The sequence below is a fragment of the Aedes aegypti genome, chromosome 2, assembly GCF_002204515.2.
Source record: "Aedes aegypti strain LVP_AGWG chromosome 2, AaegL5.0 Primary Assembly, whole genome shotgun sequence".
NCBI lineage: Eukaryota > Metazoa > Arthropoda > Insecta > Diptera > Culicidae > Aedes > Aedes aegypti.
The window spans coordinates 352,592,941-352,611,148 of NC_035108.1; the positions used below are offsets into that span (position 1 = coordinate 352,592,941).

Sequence of the window (18,208 nt, forward strand, 5' to 3'; positions counted from 1 at the left end):
GAGAAAAAGTGCCCACTTGAATGGCAAAGCACATTTTGCTTCTTCCCTTTGGTTTGGGTAGGGGAAATCAGCCGAGTATCGTGAGTTTCTGGAGATGAAGGATGAGAACGAGAGAGCAAAAAATATGAATGATACAACGCATGTCGCGCTACAGGAAGTGAACCGGTCTTTTCTGTGTTCAAAAGATGCAATTCACTAGAATGAGTGATTCGGATTAGATCCGTTCACTGAAATAAACTGTTCTCTAATCGACAGTGCTCAAAATCTAGCTGCAAAACGCTTTGAATTTGAGATTAAGAACATGAATCATTCATAAAATCAAGTATTTTAGAAGATTAAAAAAAACGATTAAAATAATTATCAAACCAAAAATATTAGCTTGGAACTAAATAGAAAACTAAAACAGTTACTCTGGCCGCCCAAAAGGAAATCGCGAGCCGGATGCGGCCCGCGGGTCGTACTTTGGGCAGCTCTGCTCTAGATGTTTTTCTCCAATAACCAATCCTGGGATTACTCGTTGAATTGTTCCAGAGAGAATTTCTCTAGCGAATCCTCAAATTTACTTGAAATGTATTTTTTTGGAAAAGAATTCTTCCAGAAGTTTACTCATGAATCTCTCCGATAATTTATCTCAAAACTACTTTAAAAAATCTAAATATGGAATCCTGATTTGATTACAAAAAAAACACAACGAATTGCTATATGAATTGTTGCAGGAATCCTAGCAAAAATATACTGGCAAGTTGATAGAGATTCCTTGAAGTATTCGACTAAGATGATTATCTTTTCAACTCGTCCAGTTCTTGCTTGTTTGATTCCTTATCACATTCATCCATGTTTTACTTCAGTATATCTCATTACAAATTGCTCCTGATAGCTCTCTCGGGATTGTGCCACCAATTACCTATTAAACTATTTAAAGGATTCCTCAACATAACGCAGAATTGAGAACGATTTACACAGAATCGGGCTCTTATAAACTAACACAAAATTTGTGTAACTTTTACTATTTCTGACAAATCTCTTCTATGCTGCTTTTAGGCTCGCGGAGCACCTTTTGAAGTAACTGATCTTTGAAATTTCGTTTGAAATAACGATTTTTTACACGTTCAAGTCGACCCTTCAATTCTTACGAGAATCTTAAAGTTAGATTTATATTGATAAATCTTCCATTAATTTTGATCTTATTCGGCAGCGTCCATTTTTTTTTAAGACACGGACACCGTCTTCAGCCATTTAGCTGCACAGACTGTAACTTAACACAGACAACGGACAAGTATGCTCCAGTGGCACAGCAGAGAAACATTCCTGACGAAAAGTTTCGACGGCTGAAGCGGGAATCGAACCCACACCCCATGACACGAAGCGATTACTGTCTGGTGACACTAACCACTCGGCCACGAAGCCCATTTATTACGTTACACTAAAATTGAATATTTCCGTCCTCCTTCCCCCTCCGTAGCGTTTTTCGTAACACAAAATTCAATTTTTGTATGAATCGTAACGCTTTTGCCTACCCTCTTCCCATTCCTTTGAAAAGAAAGTCTCTAAAGTCTCTTTTTTAACAAAATGGACCCTAGAGTAACTTTTTTTCGTGAAACTCCAAATAAATCTAAGTTATCAGGAATTCTTTCATATACATTTCGAGGAATAGCTTCAGGAATTCTCCAAAGATTCGTTTATGAATACATTCACAGACTTCCAAGGATCCCTTCAGAAACTCCTCTAAAAACTTCTCCAGCATTTGACCTGTAATTGTTTCAATAATTTTTCATTAAAAAAATATTTATCAAATGCTTCAAATATCGTGTACTTCAAAAGGGTCGTAAGGTTGTTTTAAATTGATCTTTTCTTCAGCGACTAGGTAACTATTCGTCTAGATAACTGTTTGTACACCATGACGCCAGAGCTCAAAATAATGGAATGGTTAAAAAAGGGTTTTGTATCTCGATACTTCCCTAGCTAGATTCCTACACCAATCATTTCAAGAGTTTTTCAAGGAATTTCATTAAGAACATCTAGATGCATCTCCCAGCATTGCCCTTGGTATGGATTCCCCAAAAAATTCCTTAATATATTTTTCAAAACATTTCTTTTTAAATTTTAACAAAAATTACAATCTTCCAGTAATTTGTCTTAAACAGCTTTCAGTTACTATCCTAGAATGTTTGCAGAATACATCAGATAACATACTCAGTGACTTACACATTTTTTCATACAATACTACTCCTCGCAGTATCGTGTCCCTGAAAACACGACGTTGATATAAGAATTAGATTTTCAAACAAACATTTTTTTTTCTTAGGATATTTTTGGTCAACATTAAAAATTTTGATTTTTAAAAAATGAATTCTTACCTGGCCAGCACTTTCACAGTTTTGTTCAAATATAACTAGTAAATAATATTTTTATCAAAATCAATGATGATGTAATGAGTTCAAATACGTTGTATAAAAGATTTTCTACATTGTTGTTCAAAATTTCATTTGGTTTTGCTAGGAAATACTTGATCAAATGATGAAATTCGCAAAAATTACTTCTTTTTCTCTCCCAATTGAATTCAAAGCAAATTTTTGAAGAAATTCCTTACAATTTTGTAAATCTTTTTTATGCAATTTCATGTAGATATCACTGAATGAGTTTCTAATAGGATTCTTCGTAGGATTCTTAAACCAGGTCTAGGAAGACTTCCTGAGAAAAACATTATTTTATTTCAGAGGAGTTTCAGAGCTAAACCTTGGAGATATTTTTATATGAATCTCTGTATAAATTTCGGTGATCAGCGAGAAATTCTTATATTTATGTAGGGTAATTTACCCATTATTGCGGTATTCCCTATTATTGCGGTATAAGAATTAAACCCTCATTATTAATCGAAAACTCTATGTTCTATGGATATTATTGATGATGATGAAAGCTTATAGTATTCCTCCCAAGCTGTACCAGATGAATGATTGAAAATTTAAACGATGTTGATCTTTGGAAGAACAGTTTTAGATGATGCATCAAGCAAAGCCTATATTTTTAACCAGTCTCTCTATCTACGGGCCTGTTTTCATAAGCTTAAGGTGATTATAAAACAAAGCCAAACTTCGAATTTTCAAGTGCACAAGACTAGAGAATCTGACAACAGTTCGTGTTGAAAGTCAATCAGATTACTTGCTATCTGGTGATGGCCAACGGGATAAATTTTCAATGCGGAACGCTGTTTGGTTCTCAAGTCTTGTGCTCTTGAAAATTTGAGGTATGGCTTTGTTCTATAATGACCTTAAATTTTTAAGTTTAGAACCAAAACAATTATATGTAGCGGGTATATCAGTTCAGTATAGATGTAGTTACATGATATGTATTGAATTTTGAATAAAAGTTCTATATTTTTGAGAAAAGGCATATACCGCAATAATAGGACAATGAAAATAGCTTTTTGCATATTATTGCGGTATCTGTAAATCTCATTCAAAAATTCGATATTTCAGTAGTCATTTTAAATGTAATTGCTGGAAACATTAATTATATTATTAGGATACTAATTTGGGACATAATTTTGAGTTATTCATACATTTGTTTAGTCAAACAAAAGGTTTATGTTTATTTTTACCCTGTAATTCCTCTTATTTACAAATATTTTGCAAATAAATACAATGTTTTACCAAAAAATCACGTAAACTGACTGAAAATCGGAACAAATGCCAAAAATATGTTAAAAAACTAAGATATAAGATGATCGCAAGGAAGCAATTCTTTAAAATTGTGTTGCTAGTGGAAAATATTTTTAAAAGCATCAAAATTGTAGGTTATACTTAAGTCAACAAATGGTCTCAGATGGAAGAACCTTCCCAAGTAACCACAAGCATTATAACATTGTACGTATTCTACTGCATATCAACACCATTGATGCAACATTGCTTTTATTAAACAAATTTCAAGAGCTGTCAAGCAATAAAGCATTAACCCTACATTACAAATGTATCAATGCACTAACATCACTTTATAAATTGTACTGCTGCATTAATATTACTTTTTAAGTTGCTTCATTGCTTTATCGTCCTTTTTGCATTAATTTAACTGTAAAAGTGCCCTTTTCTACTTTTAAACTACTTTAATGGTTGGCTTACGGCAATGCAGCTGCATTATATATGCAATTATATAATGCTCCATGGTTACTTGGGTTGTCTATTCACTTTAACATTGTCCACCTACGACGAAAAAGGAGACGAAACCGGCAGAAAATCATTCGATTCTGTTGATTTGTTTTCGAATCGTGACATAAAGTAATGAATTTGTTTTCCTCATAGATATGTCCAAAGTCACACAAACTGACAGTACCGTGCAGTGTCATTAACATGGAGGGAGCATAATTTCAATGCTCGAACATTGTGTGATATTGAATGTATCTTGAATGTAATAAAATCTATGATTTTTGGTATACCGCAATAATAGGACGGCACTACCGCAATAATAGGACAAAATACCGCAATAATAGGACAAAGGAAGAGCTTCAGATTTATGTCAAAAAATGTATGTATGATTCCAAAAAATACTTTTTTACTTCACTATACTCCAGATAAAGGATAGTTTTACCACTTAACATTGCAAAATACTATAATAATTAGATTTTGGACACTGCAATACGATTTTAATTTCAACACCGTGCTTAAGTCCTCCATAATAGGACGGATACCCTATTGGTATCTCAAAGAATCTCAGAAGATATACCCAGTAGCGTAGCTAAGGGGTACGATTGGTGCAATCCGCACGGGGCCCCAGGTTCTTAAGGGCTCCCAAATCATGGTGAAAATTTCTCATAACATTAGAAATTGAATTTAAAAAAAATATCGAGGCAAGAAAAATCAGGTTTGCATGGGACCTGAATTGGTAATGGGTAGGGGCCCCAATGTCATCCAGTATGTTCATAAGGGAAGCGCTTATATTAACGTCATATGAAAGTACTTTTTACCAGAACAACGTGGTTTTGGATGCTAAAATACATTGTTCTTTTAATCATCAGGGGGGCCACTATAACTTGAGCTTCAGGAAGCCAGTAATTGGTTCGGAAACATTTTATTATGAGCCATATACTAAACAAATCTGAAATGAATATTTGTAATTCATAGATTTTCATCTCCAGGAATTCTTCTAAGGATTGGTTCAGAGCTTTCTTAAGAAATACGTACAAAGATTTCACCAGAAACTGTTATATAGATTCGTCTAGCACATAGTCTAGCAATTCTCTCAAGAATTCGTCTTGAAATTGCTTAAATGATTTCTCAAGCTTCTCAATTCGCTCCAGAAAATCCTTCAGCAGTCCAAAAACGGAATTACAACAAAAAATTTGCTTCGAATTTTTTTACAAGATTCCTTCGGAAATTCTTGTATTGCTTTCTCCGAGATACTTTGAAAATTTTCCTAGAAAATAACAAAGGTCTATTCTAGGATTGATGAGATTCGTGTAGAATTTTTTTCTAAAAATTGTACAAGGATTCCTTGAAAAGCTCTTATTACAATTTTTCAGAAATACTTCCAGTCGTTTTCAGAACCATTGAAGGGTTGGTTCTGAAAACGACTGAAAGTATTACTGAAATTTTACCTCACAGAATATTTCCTGAATTGTTTTTGGTGTAAATTCTACTAGGAAGTTCCAAGAGTTCCATTTGAGATTTTCCAGGAGTTTCCACTAGGAAATTTTGTTTTTTTTGTTTTTTTCATTTCAAAGAATTATTTTATTAGTTTCTCTGAAGACTTGTTCAAGACTTTTTCAAGAGTCCAGAACAGATCTTGAGACTTTTGAACGATTCTTTTGTAGGAATTTATGTATTTCATCAGTGCTATCTTAACACTTCAGTCGTCGCGCTGTTGTATTTTGTACAACACTGTTGAAAAAACCTCGCTTTTCGATCACAACAGCAGCGTGGTGGTTCTGACGGTGACAAACCGCGCGACGACTGGAAGGGTAAGGATTTCGTTTAGAAACGTTTAGAAGTCTGTGAAAGAATCGATCAATGTACTCCTGAACAAATCTTCAAATTAATAGCTGAAGGAAACTATATATATATAATCTTCAATGCGACGGTGCTCAGACGTCAAAGCTAGTTTGACATCTACTCTTGACAATCGGGTGCTTTTTAGTTGGATTTTTTTTTTAACCATCGAGTCATGTTTAGATTGATTGACTAGTCAATGAGCACACACGCTTTTTAGAAGGGCCCCCGAATTTGACTCCGCACCGGGACCCGAAACCCCTAGCTTCGCCTGTGTACCTGTAGTTATGTTTGGAGGAAATTGAAAAAAAATGTAGACGTTTTTAGACAAATTTTTTTATCGTTGGATACATTTCATAAAGAATGTCCAGAAAAACTCCACAAGAAATTGATCAACGGAGAAATCTTGGATGTAAAATACGGAAAATCTGTATAAATATCTTAAGAAAAACACACTTCAAAGAGTAGTTGAAATTTGAAAAATAAAAACAATATTGATTCGACTCCTGAAAAAACACTGATAGTATCCATGAAACAATCCCTTTGGAAATTCCGAATGCTATTACCAAAGGAATGGAAAATAAAAATATTGGAAGGATGTTTTTTTAGAAACTGGAATTCTAGAATTTTTTTTTTGGAGATCTCTTTGGAGTAGTTTGTAGAAATATCTTTGCGAAGAAATATCTATATTTATAACTTATGAGCTTATTTAATAGAATACACTTTCAAATTTCCAGAAAAAAAATCCTTGAAGCGTGCAAAGTATTTGGAGGAAACCTTTAAATAATCATGATGGAATATTTACAGAAATCCTGAGACAATTTCTGATGAATCCCTGAAGGAATACTCTGAAAAACTCTTCGAGGGACACCAGGACAAATTTGAGAATTATTTCTAGAGAAAATGCTGTTCTTTGTTGGAGGAACTGTTTGAAATCCTTATATAGTCCTTATATCCTTATATCCCGGGTGTCAAACTGATTAGTGCCAAATTCCCGGCGAAATGGGCCACTACCAATCGAGTCTTCAGAATTTTTCCGCCTAGAGATTGATTCTAGACCCCTTTCAAACTACACTTTATTCACTGTACAATAGTAGGTAAGATGTCCTACAAAATTTAATGTTCCATGTAAAAAGGATGAAAAGGCTGTACTTAATGACTGTTTTTGCGTCAAATTCGTAAATACACTTTTGAAGTTGCTCGCCCTCTCCTGAAAGAAAGCCTGGCTACGATCATGGCTACTATGGAAGGGAAGGCATATCTGATAGCACCCGCACAAACCGCCGAATGTATTGGCGGTGGGTGGACGCTATTTGATCCCGTAATCTATAATGCACTACGCTAGAGCGACATTCAATTACGCGAGGCAGCTCAGGTTACAATAAACAAAGCGTAACCACTCGATTCGATAAGATAGCCAGATAACGCAACAATGTAATTTGAAGTTGGGCGCTGTATAATGTTTGTTAGGTTAACAAAACCGACCAAAAGGGCAACCGTGAAGGGTGATGGATGATGTCAATGGAAAAGAATTTGTTGTCACTCGACCTACAAAATGTCAATGAAAAATTAATTTCGATAACCTTTCTACAGTGTGGTTTTCCTGTGTGGGTGTGTATATACAGGAACTTTTCTCCGATAAAAAGATCACTAGTTGGATTCGGTACATTTTCTTGTTTCCCGGATGTATCTTCTACAGATCGTATGCAAACTTCTGGAATGAACATTCTCGCGTTTACAAATATGGTGATGTGCAAACACAGACTAGACTCTGGAAGATCCGACTCAAACTTAGAATCAGTCACGTTTGCAACGTGATTCTATTCAGTGCCAGGTGTTGGGAATTTTCCGAGACACGAAACTTGAATCCGCTCAAGCATTGACAGAAATTGATCAAGAAGGTTTTACTATGATAGCTGCTTGAATTTCTCATAAAATAGGAATAGAAGTAGGGTAAATTTACCACTTATGGCTGTAGTAGTTCCCTCTTTTACTATAATTTGATGCAATTTAATTTTGAATAGTATATTAATAAGCCATCGAAAACTAAGTTCGACTTTTGTTCGATTTTATGAAAATGGATTTGTTTGTGTACTACGCGCACAGTGGCGCGTCTTCATACAAAGGCCTGACAAAAACTCCAATCGCTTGCAAATAATAACCTATCATTCGATGACCGATATCATCCCATTAGGTAAAAGCTTTCAAATTGAAAATTCGATTTTATTTGGTCATAAAAGGTTGAGCAGATTAAGGTTTATTTTATCCAATCTATAAAAAGGTATTATTATATAAAATTTGATTAAATTGCAAAAATGCTTCCATTGGTTTTAACTAGAGATATAAATTTAACTTTTTTCAGTAGTTTCAGTTAAATTTTAAACGAGTCATGGAACAGGATGCTGATTCCAAGTATTCCTAGCCCCTCTAGGGGCAAGAAGAAGAAAGAAAAATTACTGTACGTCGGTAATTTTTACTGCTTTTTATGTGTCTGTATGGATATTCTACACACGTCACACCTGTACACAAAAATGACTTGAAGTAGAAGCTCTTCTAAAATAATTCGATACTTATATTCATCTTACCAACATGATAGGTAACATCATCATCGAATCCTTTTACAGTAAAAGTATCGGTACTTACCTAGAAAAATAAAAAAATAACACAATTAGTACAAAAACATTTAGAAACCACGTTTAATAAATCATTGAGAAAAAAAAATCTTCCTCCGTGACAGTGATCCTGCAGATCACTGCCGTGACCAGGATTCGAACCTGGGTTACTACGGCCACAACGTAGGGTCCTAACCACTAGACGATCACGGCTACTGGAAGAGTTGAAAACAACTCGAAAAGAAATTGATGCCGTCATAACCAATCCGCTGTTTTTTGGCATCATACAATTATTGAAAGAGCTGTTGCGACAAATGATGAAATGATACAGCTCAAAGGAGAAGATTACATTGCAAACTTTTTTTACGATTTTTTTGCACAGTTTGTCGAACGGATTCGAGCCATAATTAATTATAATAATTCCTTCCACCACTAATTGAATGCCGTCGCATTGCACCTTTCAGTTTGTGGTAGAGGAACAATATAAAAAAAGCAAACCTCAGCTACCTTTCACCGGCGATGGCAACGTAGGGGAAGTGGTGGTAAAATGAACAGGGGTGGTAAAATGAACACCGTTCCTTTTTCCAAGAAAAAACAAATTTCGATGATTTTTTATCACGCACGGACGATTTAGAGCATAAATCTGAGTGTTCGAGTTGATACGGAGGACAATTGAAGTGAAAATATTAACAAAAACTAAGATTTTAGAAAACCACGTTTGAAAATAAGAACTGACGTAGCTTTAAGCTCGGAAGGCTTGAGGTTTTTCAGTGAGGTGAATATCGCTATGATATGATGGCAAATCTGATACCTTTATAATTCTTTTTGAATGGGTTACAATCATTAATGGATGTATTTTCGGTGGGGCAATGAAAATTTTCAGAAATATTTGTTTTGCTCACGTTTTTTGCGTTGTGTTCATTTTACCACCAACTGCTGTTCATTTTACCCACATAGTGCAGGTAAAATGAGCATTTGCATCGCTTTTTGATAGCGATGAAAATATGTGAAAATTTTGCTATTTTAGTCTGAATCCATGTCACTGCTATAGATTACATCCCTATTTTTAATGTTGTGCGATAGAACTATAAAAAATTCTCGTTTTTCTATCAGAAACAAGATGATTTCCTTAAGGTGTTCATTTTACCACCCCTTCCCCTATATATTCGATTTGGAGCCGCCCACCTTGCTTGCGTGCAGCTAAACCTGGGGCAGCTTTTGCCCAAAAAAAACCGTTGATAACGCAACAGAGCAGTTACTAGCACACCATCACGGCTCGCTTGTATGAATTGAGTGGAGCCATAAAATGAAATAATCAATTGAACGAAACGAGTGTAGCGCCTGATGTTGGTTGGAGACTCGATTTGAACGGAAGATGGAAACATTAACTGGTTTCCGTGGTGTAGTGGTTATCACATCCGCCTAACACGCGGAAGGCCCCCGGTTCGATCCCGGGCGGAAACATGATTTTTTATAGTAATTTATATTGCAATATTGAAAAGAACTTTCAGTAGTCAAGCAAGACTTTTTCAACGAAAATAATTTCATAATTTCTGTACTTTAAAAGTCGTCATGTTTTTCAAGAGTTCCCAACGAATTGCTGAAGGGGTTCCCAGAAGTTCCAAAAAGTATGCAAGGATTTGTTCTGACAGTGCAATGAGTTGGGTTACCACAGAACTTAAAAATGGTTCTCAGCAGTATCAACAGGTTTCCAAGGGGTTACCAAGTGGCTAGCAGGTATTTTTTTAATAATACAGACCGATTTAAACTTCCACTCGGCTGGTTAGCCGTAAACTACGATTCATAATTAAAAACAAGTAAGAACCTATAGTTTTATTGGAATTTTCCTTTCAGGAGTTTTTTTCAAGAGGTTCTTAAATATTCTCAGTAGGTTCTAGGAAGTTTCTTAAGGTACCGGAACGGATTCTAGAAATTCAGAATTGTAAAGTGGTTTGCTATACGCTAATTGATAACCCTTGAAAAATCCATGAAAACGTGATAGAAACCTATGAAAACTTCATGGAAACCAGATTACACTTGAATAAACTTTAACAGATATCCATGAAATTCGAAATTATCGTGAGAACCCATTTGATGATTTTGAAATAATAGCATTAATATGAGCATTACGAATTGGAAATTATATTTAGTTTTTATAAAGCTTTGTTTGGGAAACGAAGATATTTTCACAAAATATCGTATGATATTTAACAACATTCAGTCTATTATTAACACCGGGCCCGGAATCAAATCAGTTGTATTTCAATCAATCATATCTGAGCAACGATTCAACCGATTTTCGATATTCTTTTTCGTATCTCATGTCCATATTCCATAGTTTAGTACGGTAGGCATAGATGTTCCTTGGGATGTTCAAATTTCCCCTTGCACAAAAAGTATTTCGAGCATCCCTAACTATTTGAATAGACTACAGATTTCGACAGCAAAAGCCTCTAGAGCTATGGATATGCACGTTAGAGGTTTAAGATATTTGACAAACTTTTTGAAATGAGTTGCATCACACTTCGATCCTTTTGGATTTGGATAAGTTATAACTGATCTGGATCAGTTTTTTAATAGAAACGTCTTATTTATTTCTTCTTCAATGTTGTTCAATGAGACACTTTTGACATTTTTTCGACACAAATTTGCTTGTAGAATTGTAGAGAACATGTTTGAGCAGAAATGTATATTAATGATTACACTCAAAACTTATACTGCCGTGAATCGCAAGTCAGTCCCATCTGTAAAAAGTAGGCATTGAGAAAATGGGCTGAGAAGTTTCCGAAATCGTTTGCCATATGAATATTCAAAAAAAATCCAGAGGATTGAAATATGTCCAAATCTTAATGAAACTTTCGCAATTTGCTTTTCACTACGATACCTTTCCGAGGAAAATATGAAGATAATTACACGGTGCGGAAATCTGTAGTGAGACTGATATGCGGTTACTTTTCATTACGGGACAATTTGACTTGCTGTTTTTTTTTCCAAGTTTCTCCAAACAAACCATAATATCTTATTAGTGCAGCTGAAAGAGCATTGAAAGATATGTTGAAAACTGAACTCAACTCAATTTTGACGAAAATGCAGATGGGACTGACTTGCGATTCACGGTAGTATATTAGTGAAAAGAAAAAGAAATAACTTTCCTTTCTTAACCGTTTGCTTATGAACCAAAAATCGAAGCAATGACATTGAAGTTGTCCAAAGAATATTTTTGTTTAGAAATAGAAATTAAGGATTACACTCAAAATTTATTTTGATTAAAACACTTCAACAAATCCTAATTTTTTATTTGTTTGCCTATAAACCAAATTTCATAGCGATGACATGTAGTTTTTTCGGCATAAATTAGATTGCATGTTTGAGCAGAAATGAAAAAAATGGATTATACTTAAAATTTCTTTCACTAAAAACCTTCGAGAAACTCTTTAATTTTCAACCTGTTTACCCCTGAATCAATCTTCAAAGCAATGACATGTATTTTTTGTGGCATGAATTCGCTTTTAGAAATATAAAATTCCTACGGTAATCTTACCGGAATCTCAAAACACTTACTGAAATCTCAGATTTTTTGGGGAAATCTCAAAATTATAGCATCCGTATTTTCGTGTCTGAAATACGATGAACAAATCATACAGGCAACTTCGACAAAGAAAGCGGTCAGGAAATAATTGTGAAACTACTCATAGAACATTAAGCTGAGAAGTATACTCTGTACAAATGAAGTCATAATGCCAAGTCTTGTAATTTCAACACTGCAAGAATACCAAGAATGTGTAATTTTAATACATCATCTGTGCAGAAAAAGCCAAGCTTGTTGGTTTCTAGAAATTCAAAATCCCTATACACTCAAAAGCCAGTCACTGTCTTATCAGGTCCGACAACAAACAAGACGTACGCCTTTCCACGCCCGAAAGAAAACGACATTTCGCTGGCACACGTGCCAATCCCAAAAAGGCCTCATCGAGCACGAATTGGCTACACTTCATCAACGCTTTTCGCACGATGCTTTCGGTTTTTTTATAAGCATTCGGAACAAAGAAAGAGTCCTTCTTCGCGTCGTCACGTACGCACGCACATAATGTCTTCTCCCAGTGTACCATCATCATCTCGCCAAAAACCTGTCAGCAGTCTGCTCTGCTTCGTCTTCTTCTTTTTGGCAGTGCGTCTCCACCGGGATATGACTTGCTTCTCAGCTTAGAGTTCTAACAGCACTTCCACAGTTATTAACTGAGGAATTTCTTTGCCAAAGTTGCTATTTTCGCATTCTATGCCCAGGGAAGTCTACGAAAAGATCCTGGACCAACCGGGAATCGATCTCAGACACCTTGTTTTGTAGCCGCGGACGTTACCACCTAGGCTAAGGAAGACTCTGCTTTGCTCGGTAGTTAATCGACGGAATTGGATTTCCGAGAAAAATGTGCTCCACATGCTGGATTTGTTTGCTTTTTATAAACACACACACACGGAAAATTATCTCATTATGCTACATTAGCACTATTAGCATTGGTAATCATACCGTATTACCAAGTATCGAACGGGGAAAATTGCCAAAGGTTGGTGGAAGCCTGCTACTGACGGATTGAAGGATTCAAAATGAACGAAGCACTGTGGGCTGTTTCCATGTGGTCTGGCGGTCAAAAATTTCTTTGCTGATTTATGCCAAACAGGCAACTCTCCATAACTCGATATTGAATGGACCATTGAACTAGGGAGGTATCGCGAGTTACAGAACACAAAACCAGTGCAACTGTGATCCGAGGGACCATCGAGTTCGCCATGAAAAACACCTTTTACTATGGCTCTCCAACTCGATAGCGAGATACCGAATATGTAGTAATATCTGAATACCAGTATTTATTATGGAATAATGCTTAGGGAAACCCCATCCGTCCAAGCCATTTTTTTTCGATTTTTGTCCACTTGTTCGCCCATAGTGCAAAGGCGTGCACTGTGTGGGCGGAGCACCGGAGTGTGCCTGCCCGGTGCGGTGGTGTTCCATTCCGGTGGCGAGTGGGTGGTGTGGCCTTGATATACGAGCAATGAACAGGCGAGCCCTTTTCGGGGTAAAATTCCGCGCGCTGCTGACGACGGGTTCAGGTTAGAGAGGGAAAACATAATATCATCGCAGCCAGATGTGCTTCCACTTTTATCGTTAGCACCATCTTTACCGCAACCGAAGCCGAACAGCACCCAGCTTAACGGGCATCAGACACTGATTAATTGAAACATGAACTTTGACTGGCTGGGTATCGTGATTATGGAGTACATACCTGGTTAATCAGCTATGAAATTTCCTGTGGCCACGCGTCCGACCTCACCGAGGATTGAGATATCCGATGAGGTTGAGGTTTAGTTGTCCCGACAATTGCCACTCTAGTTAATGTAAATGTAGAGTAGCAATCTAGCCCAAATAGCTGTAGCGTTAAAAGCGCAGCTTTTCAAGTAGCAGGTTCGAATCCCAATTCTTGAGGAAATTTTATCGACAGAGCATCCATAAACTATTTTCGTGCTTTTCGAATAATATACAGGACTGGTAGCGACCCTAATACCATTCCCAACCCCCAACTCCGTAGCACTTAGGAGGACGGCACTGCGTCGGAGGCCTCTAGTTAAGTAGCGCTACATCAACATGTTCTCTCCCTTTCTCAAGTTATGGTAAAGATGGTCGTGGCCGAGAATAGCGATATTCATGATTATGGTTATTTTTATTTAAGATTGGATCATGGTTCACTCCCAAAATTTGTTGTTGAAAGCAGTCCGGATGAGATTATCAAAATTAACATGAATATTGTTATTTTTGTTACGCTGTGTGATTCAGGTATTTGATCTATGTTTTATTCAGGTAATACTTCATACATTTCTTTTGGAATTGATCCAGTGATATTTTCATGCAATTCAAGATTATCGTTTAGACTACCTTCAAGAATTGAATAAGGAAATTTTCCAAGGATAATTTTAGAAATAAAGATTGACAATCACCCAGAAATGTCTTCAGAGTCAGGATTCCTTCCATACAATTCTCAACGAAGTACGCAGCCCTGAACTCATTTTAGTATTTTCTCCTTAAGGTTCATAGAATGTAAACTCTATGTAATCATAAAACTCTTCATAAAATACATGGAAAGTTCTTGCAAACATCTTTGAAGGAACTACTGTACCTTTTGAGTAAGTCTTGAATGACATTCCATAAAAATTGCTGAAATAATTTTTGGGAAAATTACTAAATAAACCCCTATTATGCAAGCAACTACAAGAACATTTTCTGATTTGATGGAAAAAGGAAAATTTATCGAAATTTTACTTAATACATTATTTGAGTAATCTTTGAAAGAGACTGCAGGAGTAATCCATGAATAAAATTCCGGGGAAATTGCTGGAGAAATTTCATGAGGAATTCCTGACCGAATTTGTTGAGGAATTTATAGAAAAGAAAATGTTGTTGTTGTTGTTTGTGAGGGACTTTAACCCGAAGATCATTCGTCCCTTAGAAAAGAAAAGCAACCGTTTGGATTATGAGAAAAAAATACACACTAACTTTCGAAAATGGCCTATAAATAATTGCATGCAACTTATTTGAAAAATTCTAACTCCGAAACTGTTGATTTTAGAGAAAAATGTTCTATAAAGAAGTTGTAGTGAACCGTTTAGACTATGAGAGAAAAAAAATATACACTGAAAAAATATTTTATGTTTTTTCATGAAAAATTCAAAAATAAAACTTAAATTTTAAATTACTCAAAAACCCTATTTTTAATTTTACCATAGAATCTTGATAGTATACAGATGTTTGAGACAAAATTTCATGATGGAGAAATTATTAATAAAAAAATTTTTCTAAGAACAACTTATGGTCGATTTTCAAAATTTTGGTTTTTTGTCAAAATAATTGGGTTCTGATGATACAATAAGAATCTTGAAATGATTCTGAACCATAATGATTACATGAATAATTTCTCTAGAAGTAGCCATTTTCTAATTATATGGAGTTCAATGCAAAACATATTATTTAAATATTAAAATAGGTCATTTTCAATAATTATTCGCGATTCTCCATCAATAATAATTCGTTTTCCTGAGTAAAGACCTTATTTCTTTCCACTTACTTATTTTCCTTGATGGAGAATCGCGAATTACTAATAAAAATGGCCTATTTCAATCTTTAAATAATATTTTTTTTTACATTTAACTCGATATAATTCGAAAATGGCTACTTCTAGAGAAATTATTCATATAATAATTATGATTCAGACATATTTCAAGATTCTTATTGTATCATCAGAACGTACTAATGTCGACAAAAATATTTTTTTTTTAAATCGGCCAAAAGCTGTTCTTAGAAATACCTGTTTGTTTAAAATTCCTCCATCATGAAATTAAGTCCCAAACATCTGTTTACTATCAAGATTCCATGGTTAAAATTTAAAAAAAATTAAAAATGGAGTTTTTGTGTAATTTAAAATTTAAGTTTTATTTTTGATTTATTTATGAAAAAACATAAAATGTTTTTTCAGTGTATATTTTTTTCTCATAGTCCAAACGGTTCACTACAACTTCTTTATAGAACATTTTTCTCTAAAATCAACAGTTTCAGAGTTAGATTTTTTCAAATAAGTTGCATGCAAACATTTATAGGCCATTTTCGAAAGTTATTCTTGAGTCAAAATGATCAATTTTTCTATGGAAAACACTTATTATATCATACCAAAAACATGTGCAAAATTTAATCCAAATCGAAGACTATCGAGCACGATTTTTATTTTTTTCGACTCTTTCTGGATGGAATTCGTCCAAAGAATTTATGGAGTAATCCCTAGGAAAATTGTGGATCAAGTTCAGAAGGAATTCATCTTACCATTCTTTGGGAAATCACTGGAGATTTTTTGGGACAAACTCTTGGGAGAATTGCTAGAGAAATCTGAAACAATCCTTAAAGAATTCCTCGAAAGTATTTCTGAACAAATCTCTGAAAAATCCTTGAAGTTTTTCTTTGAAGAATTGGTGCGAGAATCAGGGACTCGTTACTTCATTTTTACTTTTTCAAAGTAGTTGCAATCTTCTACTATTGCCACGATGAGTGCTTTGGATATTTAGATTAGTTCAGGTCAAGTCTACTAAAAGGTTGATTAAATTGTTAACAATATGTTAATATGTAATAGCTTTATTTACTAAACTATGATTGTAGTGTTGTCAAGAACAGAACAACTAGATATAAGAAATATATGTAATGTTTGAAATGGTACTAATGAAGAAAGTGAAAAAATCAATTGATAAAGAAAACTCTTGATAACTGTTAAAATGTTCTAAGAATACTAATCCAATATAGCAGGCTTTGTCCAAGTTAGGACTTGGCACAAAAAGAAGAACTTATTATAGTTCAAAAACATCAGATTTTTTTGTTCGGAAATTCAAATCCCATTTCATCCCTCGAAAAATTCTAATTGAAGCTTTAGATAAAGCGAAGGAAAACTTCATTAGACAGCCTTTTCCCGTGCACAGAAGTATCGCTTCATTCCTCTTTGCTCGGAAAACTCTTGTGCCGTCGAGCGCAAAAAAGACACTCTTCCACATAATTTGATAATCTCTGCTGTGAAAAGCAGGATCAGACAAAGAGCAAAAAAAAATTGTCGAAAAGCACACATAACATTCGAGTCTTGTAAAAGCACACCGCAGCAAACGCACTCTCGAACCAGAGCTCCTTTTGAAGTACTTATTTTAGTTATATCGTTTTCTTCATACCGTAAAGACGACAGTGATAGCGCAACTTGAAGACAACCCTTGACGATGGATGGTGACAGTGCGATAAAAAGGGGAGTAACCAAGGAATCAAACCTCAATAGAATCCACATTCGATACAAGAGCAGAAGTGATAACGACGGTTTCAAGTGCGACAACGACGACGAAGACGGTCCGGAGCTTCAAGTGTGTGTTCTCAAGTCAGCCCAAAGCGAAGCAATACGTTGGTATAACTTTTGTTTGTCTACGGTATGTTCGCAATTGAATGCGGAATGTTTGAATATTCTATCCATGGATTTATACGAATGAAAATTTTAGGGGAAAAATAGACATTCTTCAGTTAGTTCAGAAGACAATTGTTATTTCCATGACACAATATTCGAAATATGAATGAAGACGTTGAATTCCTGTTCCGGACTGGCAACTGCCCTACCAAAGATGGTTTATCAATTGGTGAGCTCGTTTTATGTTTCTATTTCAAATAAGTTATATATCTAAACACAGATCGTTTTGCGACAACAACGGTGCAAAAGCTACGGTTTTCGGTCCAGCCAGTTACAGGTTTTGAAATCAAGTTAGGTGCACATCGTATTCGACTGTTGAATTATATAAGAATTTCGAATGTTCTTTAAAGAGTTCTGTGAATCTCTACGGAAACCACCGGCAGACATTTGCCAGCTTATATTCCGTAAATAACAACAGATTTTTTTCAAACATCCTTTAAACAATTTTTCATAGGGTTTTTCCAAGTCACGAAGGAATTTATATCGAAATTCCAGTTGAGATGCCTTCTTAGTAGTTCTATCAAGTATTCTTCCAGGCTCTTCTCCTGGAACCCTTCTAGTAATTCCTTCCGAATTTTTTTTTTCCTTTCCG

The 18,208-nt window shown here is 35.1% G+C and overlaps 1 protein-coding gene and 2 non-coding genes across 6 annotated transcripts in view; 1 reads left to right on the top strand and 2 right to left on the bottom strand.

Moving 5' to 3' along the window:
- Window positions 1-18,208, bottom strand: part of LOC5578960 (mitogen-activated protein kinase ERK-A) — a 364,872-nt gene that overhangs the window by 307,491 nt on the left and 39,173 nt on the right. The window lies entirely within an intron of this gene.
- On the bottom strand, window positions 8,732-8,803 carry Trnah-gug. The gene has a single exon. It is a non-coding gene; the product is annotated as a tRNA-His (tRNA).
- Trnav-aac lies at window positions 9,982-10,054 on the top strand. Its single transcript has one exon. It is a non-coding gene; the product is annotated as a tRNA-Val (tRNA).